The following is a 23586-nucleotide window of genomic DNA, read 5'->3' on the forward strand; positions in this document are numbered from 1 at the left end:
ATCTCACACAGACTGTGTATACAGAGTATCTGACACACCACACACTGTGTATACAGAGTATCTCACACAGACTGTGTATACAGAGTATCTGACACACCACACACTGTGTGTGGAGAGTATCTCACACAGACTGTAAATACAGATTATCTGACACACCACACACTGTGTATGGAGAGTATCTCACACAGACTGTGTATACAGAGTATCTGACACACCACACACTGTGTATGGAGAGTATCTCACACAGACTGTGTATACAGAGTATCTGACACACCACACACTGTGTATGGAGAGTATCTCACACAGACTGTGTATACAGAGTATCTGACACACCACACACTGTGTATGGAGAGTATCTCACACAGACTGTGTATACAGAGTATCTGACACACCACACACTGTGTATAGAGAGTATCTCACACAGACTGTGTATACAGAGTATCTGACACACCACACACTCTGTATAGAGAGTATCTCACACAGACTGTGTATACAGAGTATCTGACACACCACACACTGTGTGTGGAGGGTATCTCACACAGACTGTGTATACAGAGTATCTGACACACCACACACTGTGTATACAGAGTATCTCACACAGACTGTGTATACAGAGTATCTGACACACCACACACTGTGTGTGGAGGGTATCTCACACAGACTGTGTATACAGAGTATCTGACACACCACACACTGTGTATGGAGAGTATCTCACACAGACTGTGTATACAGAGTATCTGACACACCACACACTCTGTATAGAGAGTATCTCACACAGACTGTGTATACAGAGTATCTGACACACCACACACTCTGTATAGAGAGTATCTCACACAGACTGTGTATACAGAGTATCTGACACACCACACACTGTGTGTGGAGAGTATCTCACACAGACTGTGTATGCAGAGTATCTGACACACCGCACACTGTGTATACAGAGTATCTCACTCAGACTGTGTATACAGAGTATCTGACACACCACACACTGTGTGTGGAGGGTATCTCACACAGACTGTGTATACAGAGTATCTGACACACCACACACTGTGTATGGAGAGTATCTCACACAGACTGTGTATACAGAGTATCTGACACACCACACACTGTGTATGGAGAGTATCTCACACAGACTGTGTATACAGAGTATCTGACACACCACACACTGTGTATGGAGAGTATCTCACACAGACTGTGTATACAGAGTATCTGACACACCACACACTCTGTATACAGAGTATCTCACACAGACTGTGTATACAGAGTATCTGACACACCACACACTGTGTATGGAGAGTATCTCACACAGACTGTGTATACAGAGTATCTGACACACCACACACTGTGTATGGAGAGTATCTCACACAGACTGTGTATACAGAGTATCTGACACACCACACACTGTGTATGGAGAGTATCTCACACAGACTGTGTATACAGAGTATCTGACACACCACACACTGTGTATACAGAGTATCTCACACAGACTGTGTATACAGAGTATCTGACACACCACACACTCTGTATAGAGAGTATCTCACACAGACTGTGTATACAGAGTATCTGACACACCACACACTGTGTGTGGAGAGTATCTCACACAGACTGTGTATACAGAGTATCTGACACACCGCACACTGTGTATACAGAGTATCTCACACAGACTGTGTATACAGAGTATCTGACACACCACACACTGTGTGTGGAGGGTATCTCACACAGACTGTGTATACAGAGTATCTGACACACCACACACTGTGTATGGAGAGTATCTCACACAGACTGTGTATACAGAGTATCTGACACACCACACACTCTGTATAGAGAGTATCTCACACAGACTGTGTATACAGAGTATCTGACACACCACACACTGTGTATAGAGAGTATCTCACACAGACTGTGTATACAGAGTATCTGACACACCACACACTGTGTATGGAGAGTATCTCACACAGACTGTGTATACAGAGTATCTGACACACCACACACTGTGTATAGAGAGTATCTCACACAGACTGTGTATACAGAGTATCTGACACACCACACACTGTGTATGGAGAGTATCTCACACAGACTGTATACAGAGTATCTGACACACCACACACTGTGTATACAGAGTATCTCACACAGACTGTGTATACAGAGTATCTGACACTCCACACACTGTGTGTGGAGGGGATCTCACACCGACTGTGTATACAGAGTATCTAACACACCACACACTGTGTATGGAGAGTATCTCACACAGACTGTCTATACAGAGTATCTGACACACCACACACTCTGTATAGAGAGTATCTCACACAGACTGTGTATACAGAGTATCTGACACACCACACACTCTGTATAGAGAGTATCTCACACAGACTGTGTATACAGAGTATCTGACACACCACACACTGTGTGTGGAGAGTATCTCACACAGACTGTGTATACAGAGTATCTGACACACCACACACTGTGTATAGAGAGTATCTCACTCAGACTGTGTATACAGAGTATCTGACACACCACACACTGTGTGTGGAGGGTATCTCACACAGACTGTGTATACAGAGTATCTGACACACCACACACTGTGTATGGAGAGTATCTCACACAGACTGTGTATACAGAGTATCTGACACACCACACACTGTGTATGGAGAGTATCTCACACAGACTGTGTATACAGAGTATCTGACACACCACACACTGTGTATGGAGAGTATCTCACACAGACTGTGTATACAGAGTATCTGACACACCACACACTGTGTATACATAGTATCTCACACAGACTGTGTATACAGAGTATCTGACACACCACACACTGTGTATGGAGAGTATCTCACACAGACTGTGTATACAGAGTATCTGACACACCACACACTGTGTATGGAGAGTATCTCACACAGACTGTGTATACAGAGTATCTGACACACCACACACTGTGTATGGAGAGTATCTCACACAGACTGTGTATACAGAGTATCTGACACACCACACACTCTGTATAGAGAGTATCTCACACAGACTGTGTATACAGAGTATCTGACACACCACACACTGTGTATAGAGAGTATCTCACACAGACTGTGTATACAGAGTATCTGACACACCACACACTGTGTATGGAGAGTATCTCACACAGACTGTGTATACAGAGTATCTGACACACCACACACTGTGTATGGAGAGTATCTCACACAGACTGTGTATACAGAGTATCTGACACACCACACACTGTGTATGGAGAGTATCTCACACAGACTGTGTATACAGAGTATCTGACACACCACACACTGTGTATGGAGAGTATCTCACACAGACTGTGTATACAGAGTATCTGACACACCACACACTGTGTATGGAGAGTATCTCACACAGACTGTGTATACAGAGTATCTGACACACCACACACTGTGTATGGAGAGTATCTCACACAGACTGTGTTTACAGAGTATCTGACACACCACACACTGTGTATGCAGAGTATCTCACACAGACTGTGTATACAGAGTATCTGACACACCACACACTGTGTATAGAGAGTATCTCACACAGACAGTGTATACAGCGTATCTGACACACCACACACTCTGTATAGAGAGTATCTCACACAGACTGTGTATACAGAGTCTCTGACACACCACACACTGTGTGTGGAGGGTATCTCACACAGACTGTGTATACAGAGTATCTGACACATCAGACACTGTTTATACAGAGTATCTCACACAGACTGTGTATACAGAGTATCTGACACACCACACACTATGTGTGGAGGGGATCTCACACCGACTGTGTATACAGAGTATCTGACACACCACACACTGTGTATGGAGAGTATCTCACACAGACTGTCTATACAGAGTATCTGACACACCACACATTCTGTATAGAGAGTATCTCACACAGACTGTGTATACAGAGTATCTGACACACCACACACTCTGTATAGAGAGTATCTCACACAGACTGTGTATACAGAGTATCTGACACACCACACACTGTGTGTGGAGAGTATCTCACACAGACTGTGTATACAGAGTATCTGACACACCGCACACTGTGTATACAGAGTATCTCACTCAGACTGTGTATACAGAGTATCTGACACACCACACACTGTGTGTGGAGGGTATCTCACACAGACTGTGTATACAGAGTATCTGACACACCACACACTGTGTATGGAGAGTATCTCACACAGACTGTGTATACAGAGTATCTGACACACCACACACTGTGTATGGAGAGTATCTCACACAGACTGTGTATACAGAGTATCTGACACACCACACACTGTGTATGGAGAGTATCTCACACAGACTGTGTATACAGAGTATCTGACACACCACACACTCTGTATACAGAGTATCTCACACAGACTGTGTATACAGAGTATCTGACACACCACACACTGTGTATGGAGAGTATCTCACACAGACTGTGTATACAGAGTATCTGACACACCACACACTGTGTATGGAGAGTATCTCACACAGACTGTGTATACAGAGTATCTGACACACCACACACTGTGTATGGAGAGTATCTCACACAGACTGTGTATACAGAGTATCTGACACACCACACACTGTGTATAGAGAGTATCTCACACAGACTGTGTATACAGAGTATCTGACACACCACACACTCTGTATAGAGAGTATCTCACACAGACTGTGTATACAGAGTATCTGACACACCACACACTGTGTGTGGAGAGTATCTCACACAGACTGTGTATACAGAGTATCTGACACACCACACACTGTGTATACAGAGTATCTCACACAGACTGTGTATACAGAGTATCTGACACACCACACACTATGTGTGGAGGGTATCTCACACAGACTGTGTATACAGAGTATCTGACACACCACACACTGTGTATGGAGAGTATCTCACACAGACTGTGTATACAGAGTATCTGACACACCACACACTCTGTATAGAGAGTATCTCACACAGACTGTGTATACAGAGTATCTGACACACCACACACTGTGTATAGAGAGTATCTCACACAGACTGTGTATACAGAGTATCTGACACACCACACACTGTGTATGGAGAGTATCTCACACAGACTGTGTATACAGAGTATCTGACACACCACACACTGTGTATAGAGAGTATCTCACACAGACTGTGTATACAGAGTATCTGACACACCACACACTGTGTGTGGAGAGTATCTCACACAGACTGTGTATACAGAGTATCTGACACACCACACACTGTGTATGGAGAGTATCTCACACAGACTGTGTATACAGAGTATCTGACACACCACACACTGTGTGTGGAGGGTATCTCACACAGACTGTGTATACAGAGTATCTGACACACCACACACTGTGTATGGAGAGTATCTCACACAGACTGTGTATACAGAGTATCTGACACACCACACACTGTGTATAGAGAGTATCTCACACAGACTGTGTATACAGAGTATCTGACACACCACACACTCTGTATAGAGAGTATCTCACACAGACTGTGTATACAGAGTATCTGACACACCACACACTGTGTATGGAGAGTATCTCACACAGACTGTATACAGAGTATCTGACACACCACACACTGTGTATACAGAGTATCTCACACAGACTGTGTATACAGAGTATCTGACACACCACACACTGTGTGTGGAGAGTATCTCACACAGACTGTGTATACAGAGTATCTGACACACCACACACTGTGTATGGAGAGTATCTCACACAGACTGTGTATACAGAGTATCTGACACACCACACACTGTGTATGGAGAGTATCTCACACAGACTGTGTATACAGAGTATCTGACACACCACACACTGTGTATGGAGAGTATCTCACACAGACTGTATACAGAGTATCTGACACACCACACACTGTGTATACAGAGTATCTCACACAGACTGTGTATACAGAGTATCTGACACACCACACACTGTGTATGGAGAGTATCTCACACAGACTGTGTATACAGAGTATCTGACACACCACACACTGTGTATGGAGAGTATCTCACACAGACTGTGTATACAGAGTATCTGACACACCACACACTGTGTATGGAGAGTATCTCACACAGACTGTGTATACAGAGTATCTGACACACCACACACTCTGTATAGAGAGTATCTCACACAGACTGTGTATACAGAGTATCTGACACACCACACACTCTGTATAGAGAGTATCTCACACAGACTGTGTATACAGAGTATCTGACACACCACACACTGTGTGTGGAGAGTATCTCACACAGACTGTGTATACAGAGTATCTGACACACCACACACTGTGTATACAGAGTATCTCACACAGACTGTGTATACAGAGTATCTGACACACCACACACTGTGTGTGGAGGGTATCTCACACAGACTGTGTATACAGAGTATCTGACACACCACACACTGTGTATGGAGAGTATCTCACACAGACTGTGTATACAGAGTATCTGACACACCACACACTCTGTATAGAGAGTATCTCACACAGACTGTGTATACAGAGTATCTGACACACCACACACTCTGTATAGAGAGTATCTCACACAGACTGTGTATACAGAGTATCTGACACACCACACACTGTGTGTGGAGAGTATCTCACACAGACTGTGTATACAGAGTATCTGACACACCGCACACTGTGTATACAGAGTATCTCACTCAGACTGTGTATACAGAGTATCTGACACACCACACACTGTGTATGGAGAGTATCTCACACAGACTGTGTATACAGAGTATCTGACACACCACACACTGTGTGTGGAGAGTATCTCACACAGACTGTATACAGAGTATCTGACACACCACACTCTGCGTATGGAGAGTATCTCACACAGACTGTGTATACAGTGTATCCGACACACCACACACTGCGTATACAGAGTATCTGACACACCACACAGTTTGTATAGAGAGTATCTCACACAGACTGTGTATACAGAGTATCTGACACACCACACACTGTGTATAGAGAGTATCTCACACAGACTGTGTATACAGAGTATCTGACACACCACACACTGTGTATGGAGAGTATCTCACACAGACTGTGTATACAGAGTATCTGACACACCACACACTGTGTGTGGAGAGTATCTCACACAGACTGTATACAGAGTATCTGACACACCACACACTGTGTATGGAGAGTATCTCACACAGACTGTATACAGAGTATCTGACACACCACACACTGTGTATGGAGAGTATCTCACACAGACTGTGTATACAGAGTATCTGACACACCACACACTGTGTATGGAGAGTATCTCACACAGACTGTGTATACAGAGTATCTGACACACCACACACTGTGTATAGAGAGTATCTCACACAGACTGTGTATACAGAGTATCTGACACACCACACACTGTGTATGGAGAGTATCTCACACAGACTGTGTATACAGAGTATCTGACACACCACACACTGTGTATGGAGAGTATCTCACACAGACTGTGTATACAGAGTATCTGACACACCACACACTGTGTATGGAGAGTATCTCACACAGACTGTGTATACAGAGTATCTGACACACCACACACTGTGTATGGAGAGTATCTCACACAGACTGTGTATACAGAGTATCTGACACACCACACACTGTGTATACAGAGTATCTCACACAGACTGTGTATACAGAGTATCTGACACACCACACACTGTGTATGGAGAGTATCTCACACAGACTGTGTATACAGAGTATCTGACACACCACACACTGTGTATGGAGAGTATCTCACACAGACTGTGTATACAGAGTATCTGACACACCACACACTGTGTATGGAGAGTATCTCACACAGACTGTGTATACAGAGTATCTGACACACCACACACTGTGTATGGAGAGTATCTCACACAGACTGTGTATACAGAGTATCTGACACACCACACACTCTGTATAGAGAGTATCTCACACAGACTGTGTATACAGAGTATCTGACACACCACACACTGTGTATGGAGAGTATCTCACACAGACTGTGTATACAGAGTATCTGACACACCACACACTGTGTATGGAGAGTATCTCACACAGACTGTGTATACAGAGTATCTGACACACCACACACTGTGTATGGAGAGTATCTCACACAGACTGTGTATACAGAGTATCTGACACACCACACACTGTGTATGGAGAGTATCTCACACAGACTGGGTATACAGAGTATCTGACACACCACACACTGTGTATACAGAATATCAGACACACCACACACTGTTTATGGAGAGTATCTCACACAGACTGTGTATACAGAGTACCTAATACACCACACACTGTGTATGGAGAGTATCTCACACAGACGTGTATACAGAGTATCTGACACACCACACACTGTGTATGGAGAGTATCTCACACAGACTGTGTATACAGAGTATCTGACACACCACACACTGTGTATGGAGAGTATCTCACACAGACTGTGTATACAGAGTATCTGACACACCACACACTGTGTATGGAGAGTATCTCACACAGAATATGTATACAGAGTATCTGACACATCAGACACTGTGTATAGAGAGTATCTCACACAGACTATGTATACAGAGTGTCTGACACACTACACTCTCTGTATGGAGAGTATCTCACACAGACTGTGTATACAGAGTATCTGACACACCACAAACTGTGTGTGGAGAGTATCTCACACAGACTGTGTATACAGAGTATCTGACACACCACACACTGTGTACGGAGAGTATCTCACACAGACTGTGTATACAGAGTATCTGACACACTACACACTGTGTATGGAGAGTATCTCACACAGACTGTGTATACAGAGTATCTGACACAGCACACACTGTGTATAGAGAGTATCTCACACAGACTGTGTATACAGAGTATCTGACACACCACACACTGTGTGTGGAGGGTATCTCACACAGACTGCGCATACAGAGTATCTGACACACCACACACTGTGTGTGGAGAGTATCTCACACAGACTGTGTATACAGAGTATCTGACACACCACACACTGTGTATGGAGAGTATCTCACACAGACTGTGTATACAGAGTATCTGACACACCACACACTGTGTATGGAGAGTATCTCACACAGACTGTGTATACAGAGTATCTGATACACCACACACTGTGTATACAGAATATCTGACACACCACACACTGTGTATGGAGAGTGTCTCACACAGACTGTGTATACAGAGTATCTGACACACCACACACTGTGTATGGAGAGAATCTCACACAGACTGTATACAGAGCATCTGACACACCACACACTGTGTATAGAGAGTATCTCACACAGACTGTGTATACAGAGTATCTGACACACCACACACTGTGTGTGGAGAGTACCTCACACAGACTGTGTATACAGAGTATCTCAACACCACACACTGTGTATGGAGAGTATCTCACACAGACTGTGTATACAGAGTATCTGACACACCACACACTGTGTATGGAGAGTATCTCACACAGACTGTGTATACAGAGTATCTGACACACCACACACTGTGTATGGAGAGTATCTCACACAGACTGTGTATACAGAGTATCTGACACACCACACACTGTGTATGGAGAGTATCTCACACAGACTGTGTATACAGAGTATCTGACACACCACACACTGTGTATGGAGAGTATCTCACACAGACTGTATACAGAGTATCTGACACACCACACACTGTGTATAGAGAGTATCTCACACAGACTGTGTATACAGAGTATCTGACACACCACACACTGTGTATGGAGAGTACCTCCACAGACTGTGTATACAGAGTATCTGACACACCACACACAGTGTATGGAGAGTATCTCACACAGACTGTGTATACAGAGTATCTGACACACCACAGACTGTGTATACAGAGTATCTGACACACCACACACTGTGTATGGAGAGTATCTCACACAGACTGTGTTTACAGAGTATCTGACACACCACACACTGTGTATGGAGAGTATCTCACACAGACTGTATACAGAGTATCTGACACACCACACATTCTGTATAGAGAGTATCTCACACAGACTGTGTATACAGAGTATCTGACACACCACACACTGTGTATGGAGAGTATCTCACACAGACTGTGTATACAGAGTATCTGACACACCACACACAGTGTATGGAGAGTATCTCACACAGACTGTGTATACAGAGTATCTGACACACCACACACTGTGTATACAGATTATCTGACACACCACACACTGTGTATGGAGAGTATCTCACACAGACTGTGTATACAGAGAATCTGACACACCACACACTGTGTATGGAGAGTACCTCACACAGATTGTGTATACAGAGTATCTGACACACCACACACTGTGTATGGAGAGTATCTCACACAGACTGTGTATACAGAGTATCTGACACACCACACATTGTGTGTGGAGAGTATCTCACACAGACTGTATACAGAGTATCTGACACACCACACTCTGCGTATGGAGAGTATCTCACACAGACTGTGTATACAGAGTATCCGACACACCACACACTGTGTATACAGAGTATCTGACACACCACACACTTTGTATAGAGAGTATCTCACACAGACTGTGTATACAGAGTATCTGACACACCACACACTGTGTATAGAGAGTATCTCACACAGACTGTGTATACAGAGTATCTGACACACCACACACTGTGTATGGAGAGTATCTCACACAGACTGTGTATACAGAGTATCTGACACACCACACACTCTGTATAGAGAGTATCTCACACAGACTGTGCATACATAGTATCTGCCACACCACACACTCTGTATACAGAGTATCTCACACAGACTGTGTATACAGAGTATCTGACACACCACACACTGTGTATGGAGAGTATCTCACACAGACTGTATACAGAGTATCTGACACACCACACACTGTGTATGGAGAGTATCTCACACAGACTGTGTATACAGAGTATCTGACACACCACACACTGTGTATAGAGAGTATCTCACACAGACTGTGTATACAGAGTGTCTGACACACTACACTCTCTGTATGGAGAGTATCTCACACAGACGGTGTATACAGAGTATCTGACACACCACAAACTGTGTGTGGAGAGTATCTCACACAGACTGTATACAGAGTATCTGACACACCACACACTGTGTATAGAGAGTATCTCACACAGACTGTGTATACAGAGTATCTGACACACCACACACTGTGTATGGAGAGTATCTCACACAGACTGTGTATACAGAGTATCTGACACACCACACACTGTGTATGGAGAGTATCTCACACAGACTGTGTATACAGAGTATCTGACACACCACACACTGTGTATGAGAGTATCTCACACAGACTGTGTATACAGAGTATCTGACACACCACACACTGTGTATGGAGAGTATCTCACACAGACTGTGTATACAGAGTATCTGACACACCACACACTGTGTATGGAGAGTATCTCACACAGACTGTGTATACAGAGTATCTGACACACCACACACTGTGTATGGAGAGTATCTCACACAGACTGTGTATACAGAGTATCTGACACACCACACACTGTGTATGGAGAGTATCTCACACAGACTGTGTATACAGAGAATCTGACACACCACACACTGTGTATGGAGAGTATCTCACACAGACTGTGTATACAGAGTATCTGACACACCACACACTGTGTATGGAGAGTATCTCACACAGACTGTGTATACAGAGTATCTGACACACCACACACTGTGTATAGAGAGTATCTCACACAGACTGTGTATACAGAGTATCTGACACACCACACACTGTGTATAGAGAGTATCTCACACAGACTGTGTATACAGAGTATCTGACACACCACACACTGTGTATGGAGAGTATCTCACACAGACTGTGTATACAGAGTATCTGACACACCACACATTGTGTGTGGAGAGTATCTCACACAGACTGTATACAGAGTATCTGACACACCACACACTGTGTATGGAGAGTATCTCACACAGACTGTATACAGAGTATCTGACACACCACACACTGTGTATGGAGAGTATCTCACACAGACTGTGTATACAGATTATCTGACACACCACACACTGTGTATGGAGAGTATCTCACACAGACTGTGTATACAGAGAATCTGACACACCACACACTGTGTATGGAGAGTACCTCACACAGACTGTGTATACAGAGTATCTGACACACCACACACTGTGTATGGAGAGTATCTCACACAGACTGTGTATACAGAGTATCTGACACACCACACACTTTGTATAGAGAGTATCTCACACAGACTGTGTATACAGAGTATCTGACACAGCACATACTGTGTATAGAGAGTATCTCACACAGACTGTGTATACAGAGTGTCTGACACACTACACTCTCTGTATGGAGAGTATCTCACACAGACTGTGTATACAGAGTATCTGACACACCACAAACTGTGTGTGGAGAGTATCTCACACAGACTGTGTATACAGAGTATCTGCCACACCACACACTCTGTATACAGAGTATCTCACACAGACTGTGTATACAGAGTATCTGACACACCACACACTGTGTATGGAGAGTATCTCACACAGACTGTGTATACAGAGTATCTGACACACCACACACAGTGTATGGAGAGTATCTCACACAGACTGTGTATACAGAGTATCTGACACACCACACACTGTGTATGGAGAGTATCTCACACAGACTGTGTATACAGAGTATCTGACACACCACACACTGTGTATGGAGAGTATCTCACACAGACTGTGTATACAGAGTATCTGACACACCACACACTGTGTATGGAGAGAATCTCACACAGACTGTATACAGAGCATCTGACACACCACACACTGTGTATAGAGAGTATCTCACACAGACTGTGTATACAGAGTATCTGACACACCACACACTGTGTATGGAGAGTATCTCACACAGACTGTGTATACAGAGTATCTGACACACCACACACTGTGTATGGAGAGTATCTCACACAGACTGTGTATACAGAGTATCTGACACACCACACACTGTGTATACAGATTATCTGACACACCACACACTGTGTATGGAGAGTATCTCACACAGACTGTGTATACAGAGTATCTGACACACCACACACTGTGTATGGAGAGTATCTCACACAGACTGTGTATACAGAGTATCTGACACACCACACACTGTGTGTGGAGAGTATCTCACACAGACTGTGTATACAGAGTATCTGACACACCACACACTGTGTATGGAGAGTATCTCACACAGACTGTGTATACAGAGTATCTGACACACCACACACTGTGTATACAGAGTATCTCACTCAGACTGTGTATACAGAGTATCTGACACACCACACACTGTGTATAGGGAGTATCTCACACAGACTGTGTATACAGAGTATCTGACACACCACACACTGTGTATGGAGAATATCTCACACAGACTGTGTATACAGAGTATCTGACACACCACACACTGTGTATGGAGAGTATCTCACACAGACTGTGTATACAGAGTATCTGACACACCACACACTGTGTATGGAGAGTATCTCACACAGACTGTGTATACAGAGTATCTGACACACCACACACTGTGTATGGAGAGTATCTCACACAGACTGTGTATACAGAGTATCTGACACACCACACACTGTGTATGGAGAGTATCTCACACAGACTGTGTATACAGAGTATCTGACACACCACACACTGTGTATGGAGAGTATCTCACACAGACTGTGTATACAGAGTATCTGACACACCACACACTGTGTATGGAGAGTATCTCACACAGAATGTGTATACAGAGTATCTGACACACCACACACTGTGTATAGGGAGTATCTCACACAGACTGTGTATATAGAGTATCTGACACACCACACGCTGTGTATGGAGAATATCTCACACAGACTGTGTATACAGAGTATCTGACACACCACACACTGTGTATGGAGAGTATCTCACACAGACTGTGTATACAGAGTATCTGACACACCACACACTGTGTATAGAGAGTATCTCACACAGACTGTGTATACAGAGTATCTGACACACCACACACTGTGTATACAGAGTATCTCACACAGACTGTGTATACAGAGTATCTGACACACCACACACTGTGTATGGAGAGTATCTCACACAGACTGTGTATACAGAGTATCTGACACACCACACACTGTGTATGGAGAGTATCTCACACGGACTGTGTATACAGAGTATCTGACACACCACACACTGTGTATACAGAGTATCTGACACACCACACACTGTGTATGGAGAGTATCTCACACAGACTGTGTATACAGAGTATCTGACACACCACACACTGTGTATGGAGAGTATCTCACACAGACTGTGTATACAGAGTATCTGACACACCACACTGTGTGTATAGATAGTATCTCACACAGACTGTGTATACAGAGTATCTGACACACCACACACTGTGTATGGAGAGTATCTCACACAGACTGTGTATACAGAGTATCTGACACACCACACACAGTGTATGGAGAGTATCTCACACAGACTGTGTATACAGAGTATCTGACACACCACACACTGTGTATACAGATTATCTGACACACCACACACTGTGTATGGAGAGTATCTCACACAGACTGTGTATACAGAGTATCTGACACACCACACACTGTGTATGGAGAGTATCTCACACAGACTGTGTATACAGAGTATCTGACACACCACACACTGTGTATGGAGAGTATCTCACACAGACTGTGTATACAGAGTATCTGACACACCACACACTGTGTATGGAGAGTATCTCACACAGACTGTGTATACAGAGTATCTGACACACCACACACTGTGTGTGGAGAGTATCTCACACAGACTGTGTATACAGAGTATCTGACACACCACACACTCTGTATAGAGAGTATCTCACACAGACTGTGTATACAGAGTATCTGACACACCACACACTGTGTATGGAGAGTATCTCACACAGACTGTGTATACAGAGTATCTGACACACCACACACTGTGTGTTGAGAGTATCTCACACAGACTGTGTATACAGAGTATCTGACACACCACACACTGTGTATGGAGAGTATCTCACACAGACTGTGTATACAGAGTATCTGACACACCACACACTGTGTATGGAGAGTATCTCACACAGACTGTGTATACAGAGTATCTGACACACCACACACTGTGTATGGAGAGTATCTCACACAGACTGTGTATACAGAGTATCTGACACACCACACACTGTGTATGAGAGTATCTCACACAGACTGTGTATACAGAGTATCTGACACACCACACACTGTGTATGGAGAGTATCTCACACAGACTGTGTATACAGAGTATCTGACACACCACACACTGTGTATGGAGAGTATCTCACACAGACTGTGTATACAGAGTATCTGACACACCACACACTGTGTATGAGAGTATCTCACACAGACTGTGTATACAGAGTATCTGACACACCACACACTGTGTATGGAGAGTATCTCACACAGACTGTGTATACAGAGTATCTGACACACCACACACTGTGTATGGAGAGTATCTCACACAGACTGTGTATACAGAGTATCTACACACCACACACTGTGTATGGAGAGTATCTCACACAGACTGTGTATACAGAGTATCTGACACACCACACACTCTGTATAGAGAGTATCTCATGCAGACTGTTTATACAGAGTATCTGACACACCACACACTGTGTATAGAGAGTATCTCACGCAGACTGTGTATACAGAGTATCTGACACACCACACACTGTGTATAGAGAGTATCTCACACAGACTGTGTATACAGAGTATCTGACACACCACACACTGTGTATGGAGAGTATCTCACACAGACTGTGTATACAGAGTATCTGACACACCACACACTGTGTATGGAGAGTATCTCACACAGACTGTGTATACAGAGTATCTGACACACCACACACTGTGTATGGAGAGTATCTCACACAGACTGTGTATACAGAGTATCTGACACACCACACACTGTGTATGGAGAGTATCTCACACAGACTGTGTATACAGAGTATCTGACACACCACACACTGTGTATGGAGAGTATCTCACACAGACTGTGTATACAGAGTATCTGACACACCACACACTGTGTATGGAGAGTATCTCACACAGACTGTGTATACAGAGTATCTGACACACCACACACTGTGTATGGAGAGTATCTCACACAGACTGTGTATACAGAGTATCTGACACACCACACACTGTGTATAGAGAGTATCTCACACAGACTGTGTATACAGAGTATCTGACACACCACACACTGTGTATGGAGAGTATCTCACACAGACTGTGTATACAGAGTATCTGACACACCACACACTGTGTATGGAGAGTATCTCACACAGACTGTGTATACAGAGTATCTGACACACCACACACTGTGTATGGAGAGTATCTCACACAGACTGTGTATACAGAGTATCTGACACACCACACACTGTGTATGGAGAGTATCTCACACAGACTGTGTATACAGAGTATCTGACACACCACACACTGTGTATGGAGAGTATCTCACACAGACTGTGTATACAGAGTATCTGACACACCACACACTGTGTATGGAGAGTATCTCACACAGACTGTGTATACAGAGTATCTGACACACCACACACTGTGTATGGAGAGTATCTCACACAGACTGTGTATACAGAGTATCTGACACACCACACACTGTGTATGGAGAGTATCTCACACAGACTGTGTATACAGAGTATCTGACACACCACACACTGTGTATGGAGAGTATCTCACACAGACTGTGTATACAGAGTATCTGACACACCACACACTGTGTATGGAGAGTATCTCACACAGACTGTGTATACAGAGTATCTGACACACCACACACTGTGTATGGAGAGTATCTCACACAGACTGTGTATACAGAGTATCTGACACACCACACACTGTGTATGGAGAGTATCTCACACAGACTGTGTATACAGAGTATCTGACACACCACACACTGTGTATGGAGAGTATCTCACACAGACTGTGTATACAGAGTATCTGACACACCACACACTGTGTATGGAGAGTATCTCACACAGACTGTGTATACAGAGTATCTGACACACCACACACTGTGTATGGAGAGTATCTCACACAGACTGTGTATACAGAGTATCTGACACACCACACACTGTGTATGGAGAGTATCTCACACAGACTGTGTATACAGAGTATCTGACACACCACACACTGTGTATGAGAGTATCTCACACAGACTGTGTATACAGAGTATCTGACACACCACACACTGTGTATGGAGAGTATCTCACACAGACTGTGTATACAGAGTATCTGACACACCACACACTGTGTATGGAGAGTATCTCACACAGACTGTGTATACAGAGTATCTGACACACCACACACTGTGTATGGAGAGTATCTCACACAGACTGTGTATACAGAGTATCTGACACACCACACACTGTGTATGGAGAGTATCTCACACAGACTGTGTATACAGAGTATCTGACACACCACACACTGTGTATGGAGAGTATCTCACACAGACTGTGTATACAGAGTATCTGACACACCACACACTGTGTATGAGAGTATCTCACACAGACTGTGTATACAGAGTATCTGACACACCACACACTGTGTATGGAGAGTATCTCACACAGACTGTGTATACAGAGTATCTGACACACCACACACTGTGTATGGAGAGTATCTCACACAGACTGTGTATACAGAGTATCTGACACACCACACACTGTGTATGGAGAGTATCTCACACAGACTGTGTATACAGAGTATCTGACACACCACACACTGTGTATGGAGAGTATCTCACACAGACTGTGTATACAGAGTATCTGACACACCACACACTGTGTATGGAGAGTATCTCACACAGACTGTGTATACAGAGTATCTGACACACCACACACTGTGTATGGAGAGTATCTCACACAGACTGTGTATACAGAGTATCTGACACACCACACACTGTGTATGGAGAGTATCTCACACAGACTGTGTATACAGAGTATCTGACACACCACACACTGTGTATGGAGAGTATCTCACACAGACTGTGTATACAGAGTATCTGACACACCACACACTGTGTATGGAGAGTATCTCACACAGACTGTGTATACAGAGTATCTGACACACCACACACTGTGTATGGAGAGTATCTCACACAGACTGTGTATACAGAGTATCTGACACACCACACACTGTGTATGGAGAGTATCTCACACAGACTGTGTATACAGAGTATCTGACACACCACACACTGTGTATGGAGAGTATCTCACACAGACTGTGTATACAGAGTATCTGACACACCACACACTGTGTATGGAGAGTATCTCACACAGACTGTGTATACAGAGTATCTGACACACCACACACTGTGTATGGAGAGTATCTCACACAGACTGTGTATACAGAGTATCTGACACACCACACACTGTGTATGGAGAGTATCTCACACAGACTGTGTATACAGAGTATCTGACACACCACACACTGTGTATAGAGAGTATCTCACACAGACTGTGTATACAGAGTATCTGACACACCACACACTCTGTATAGAGAGTATCTCACACAGACTGTGTATACAGAGTATCTGACACACCACACACTGTGTATGGAGAGTATCTCACACAGACTGTGTATACAGAGTATCTGACACACCACACACTGTGTATACAGAGTATCTCACACAGACTGTGTATACAGAGTATCTGACACACCACACACTGTGTATAGAGAGTATCTCACACAGACTGTGTATACAGAGTATCTGACACACCACACACTGTGTATGGAGAGTATCTCACACAGACTGTGTATACAGAGTATCTGACACACCACACACTGTGTATGGAGAGTATCTCACACAGACTGTGTATACAGAGTATCTGACACACCACACACTGTGTATGGAGAGTATCTCACACAGACTGTGTATACAGAGTATCTGACACACCACACACTGTGTATGGAGAGTATCTCACACAGACTGTGTATACAGAGTATCTGACACACCACACACTGTGTATACAGAATATCTGACACAGCACACACTGTGTATGGAGAGTATCTCACACAGACTGTGTATACAGAGTATCTGACACACCACACACTGTGTATGGAGAGTATCTCACACAGACTGTATACAGAGCATCTGACACACCACACACTGTGTATGGAGAGTATCTCACACAGACTGTGTATACAGAGTATCTGACACACCACACACTGTGTATGGAGAGTATCTCACACAGACTGTGTATACAGAGTATCTGACACACCACACACTGTGTATGGAGAGTATCTCACACAGACTGTGTATACAGAGTATCTGACACACCACACACTGTGTATGGAGAGAATCTCACACAGACTGTATACAGAGCATCTGACACACCACACACTGTGTATAGAGAGTATCTCACACAGACTGTGTATACAGAGTATCTGACACACCACACACTGTGTTGGAGAGTATCTCACACAGACTGTGTATACAGAGTATCTGACACACCACACACTGTGTATGGAGAGTATCTCACACAGACTGTGTATACAGAGTATCTGACACACCACACACTGTGTATGGAGAGTATCTCACACAGACTGTGTATACAGAGTATCTGACACACCACACACTGTGTATGGAGAGTATCTCACACAGACTGTGTATACAGAGTATCTGACACACCACACACTGTGTATGGAGAGTATCTCACACAGACTGTGTATACAGAGTATCTGACACACCACACACTGTGTATGGAGAGTATCTCACACAGACTGTGTATACAGAGTATCTGACACACCACACACTGTGTATGGAGAGTATCTCACACAGACTGTGTATACAGAGTATCTGACACACCACACACTCTGTATAGGGAGTATCTCACACAGACTGTGCATACAGAGTATCTGACACACCACACACTCTGTATACAGAGTATCTCACACAGACTGTGTATACAGAGTATCTGACACACCACACACTGTGTGTGGAGAGTATCTCACACAGACTGTGTATACAGAGTATCTGACACACCGCACACTGTGTATAGAGAGTATCTCACACAGACTGTGTATACAGAGTATCTGACACACCACACACTGTGTGTGGAGGGTATCTCACACAGACTGTGTATACAGAGTATCTGACACACCACACACTGTGTATGGAGAGTATCTCACACAGACTGTGTATACAGAGTATCTGACAAACCACACACTGTGTATACATAGTATCTCACACAGACTGTGTATACAGAGTATCTGACACACCACACACTGTGTATGGAGAGTATCTCACACAGACTGTGTATACAGAGTATCTGACACACCACACACTCTGTATAGAGAGTATCTCACACAGACTGTGTATTCAGAGTATCTGACACACCACACACTGTGTATGGAGAGTATCTCACACAGACTGTGTATACAGAGTATCTGATACACCACACACTTGTTAGAGTATCTCACACAGACTGTGTATACAGAGTATCTGACACACACACACTGTGTATGGAGAGTATCTCACACAGACTGTGTATACAGAGTATCTGACACACCACACACTGTGTATGGAGAGTATCTCACACAGACTGTGTATACAGAGTATCTGACACACCACACACTGTGTATGGAGAGTATCTCACACAGACTGTGTATACAGAGTATCTGACACACCACACACTGTGTATGGAGAGTATCTCACACAGACTGTGTATACAGAGTATCTGACACACCACACACTGTGTATGGAGAGTATCTCACACAGACTGTGTATACAGAGTATCTGACACACCACACACTGTGTATGGAGAGTATCTCACACAGACTGTGTATACAGAGTATCTGACACACCACACACTGTGTATGGAGAGTATCTCACACAGACTGTATACAGAGTATCTACACCACACACTGTGTATAGAGTATCTGATACAACACCACACACTGTGTATGGAGAGTATCTCACACAGACTGTGTATACAGAGTATCTGACACACCACACACTGTGTATAGAGAGTATCTCACACAGACTGTGTATACAGAGTATCTGACACACCACACACTGTGTATGGAGAGTATCTCACACAGACTGTGTATACAGAGTATCTGACACACCACACACTGTGTATGGAGAGTATCTCACACAGACTGTGTATACAGAGTATCTGACACACCACACACTGTGTATGGAAAGTATCTCACACAGACTGGGTATACAGAGTATCTGACGCACCACACACTGTGTATGGAGAATATCTCACACAGACTGTGTATACAGAGTATCTGACACACCACACACTGTGTATACAGAGTATCTGACACACCACACACTGTGTATGGAGAGTATCTCACACAGACTGTGTATACAGAGTATCTGACACACCACACACTGTGTATGGAGAGTATCTCACACAGACTGTGTATACAGAGTATCTGACACACCACACACTGTGTATGGAGAGTATCTCACACAGACTGTGTATACAGAGTATCTGACACACCACACACTGTGTATGGAGAGTATCTCACACAGACTGTGTATACAGAGTATCTGACACACCACACACTGTGTATGGAGAGTATCTCACACAGACTGTGTATACAGCGTATCTGACACACCACACACTGTGTATAGGCAGTATCTCACACAGACTGTGTATATAGAGTATGTGACACAGCACACGCTGTGTATGGAGAATATCTCACACAGACTGTGTATACAGAGATTCTGACACGCCACAGACTGTGTATGGAGAGTATCTCACACAGACTGTGTATACAGAGTATCTGACACACCACACACTGTGTATGGAGAGTATCTCACACAGACTGTGTATACAGAGTATCTGACACACCACACACTGTGTATGGAGAGTATCTCACACAGACTGTGTATACAGAGTATCTGACACACCACACACTGTGTATAGAGAGTATCTCACACAGACTGTGTATACAGAGTATCTGACACACCACACACTGTGTATGGAGAGTATCTCACACAGACTGTGTATACAGAGTATCTGACACACCACACACTGTGTATGGAGAGTATCTCACACAGACTGTGTATACAGAGTATCTGACACACCACACACTGTGTATGGAGAGTATCTCACACAGACTGTGTATACAGAGTATCTGACACACCACACACTGTGTATGGAGAATATCTCACACAGACTGTGTATACAGAGTATCTGACACACCACACACTGTGTATGTAGAGTATCTCACACAGACTGTGTATACAGAGTATCTGACACACCACACACTGTGTATGGAGAGTATCTCACACAGATGTATACAGAGTATCTGACACACCACACACTGTGTATGGAGAGTATCTCACACAGACTGTGTATACAGAGTATCTGACACACCACACACTGTGTATAGAGAGTATCTCACACAGACTGTGTATACAGAGTATCTGACACACCACACACTGTGTATGGAGAGTATCTCACACAGACTGTGTATACAGAGTATCTGACACACCACACACTGTGTATGGAGAGTATCTCACACAGACTGTGTATACAGAGTATCTGACACACCACACACTGTGTATGGAGAGTATCTCACACAGACTGTGTATACAGAGTATCTGACACACCACACACTGTGTATGGAGAGTATCTCACACAGACTGTGTATACAGAGTATCTGACACACCACACACTGTGTATGGAGAGTATCTCACACAGACTGTGTATACAGAGTATCTGACACACCACACACTGTGTATGGAGAGTATCTCACACAGACTGTGTATACAGAGTATCTGACACACCACACACTGTGTATAGAGAGTATCTCACACAGACTGTGTATACAGAGTATCTGACACACCACACACTGTGTATGGAGAGTATCTCACACAGACTGTGTATACAGAGTATCTGACACACCACACACTGTGTATGGAGAGTATCTCACACAGACTGTGTATACAGAGTATCTGACACACCACACACTGTGTGTGGAGGGTATCTCACACAGACTGTGTATACAGAGTATCTGACACACCACACACTGTGTATGGAGAGTATCTCACACAGACTGTGTATACAGAGTATCTGACACACCACACACTGTGTATGGAGAGTATCTCACACAGACTGTGTATACAGAGTATCTGACACACCACACACTGTGTATAGAGAGTATCTCACACAGACTGTGTATACAGAGTATCTGACACACCACACACTGTGTATGGAGAGTATCTCACACAGACTGTGTATACAGAGTATCTGACACACCACACACTGTGTATGGAGAGTATCTCACACAGACTGTGTATACAGAGTATCTGACACACCACACACTGTGTATACAGAGTATCTCACACAGACTGTGTATACAGAGTATCTGACACACCACACACTGTGTATGGAGAGTATCTCACACAGACTGTGTATACAGATTATCTGACACACCACACACTGTGTATGGAGAGTATCTCACACAGACTGTGTATACAGAGTATCTGACACACCACACACTGTGTATGGAGAGTATCTCACACAGA

The sequence above is a fragment of the Mobula hypostoma genome, chromosome 24, assembly GCF_963921235.1.
Source record: "Mobula hypostoma chromosome 24, sMobHyp1.1, whole genome shotgun sequence".
Taxonomy (NCBI): domain Eukaryota; kingdom Metazoa; phylum Chordata; class Chondrichthyes; order Myliobatiformes; family Myliobatidae; genus Mobula; species Mobula hypostoma.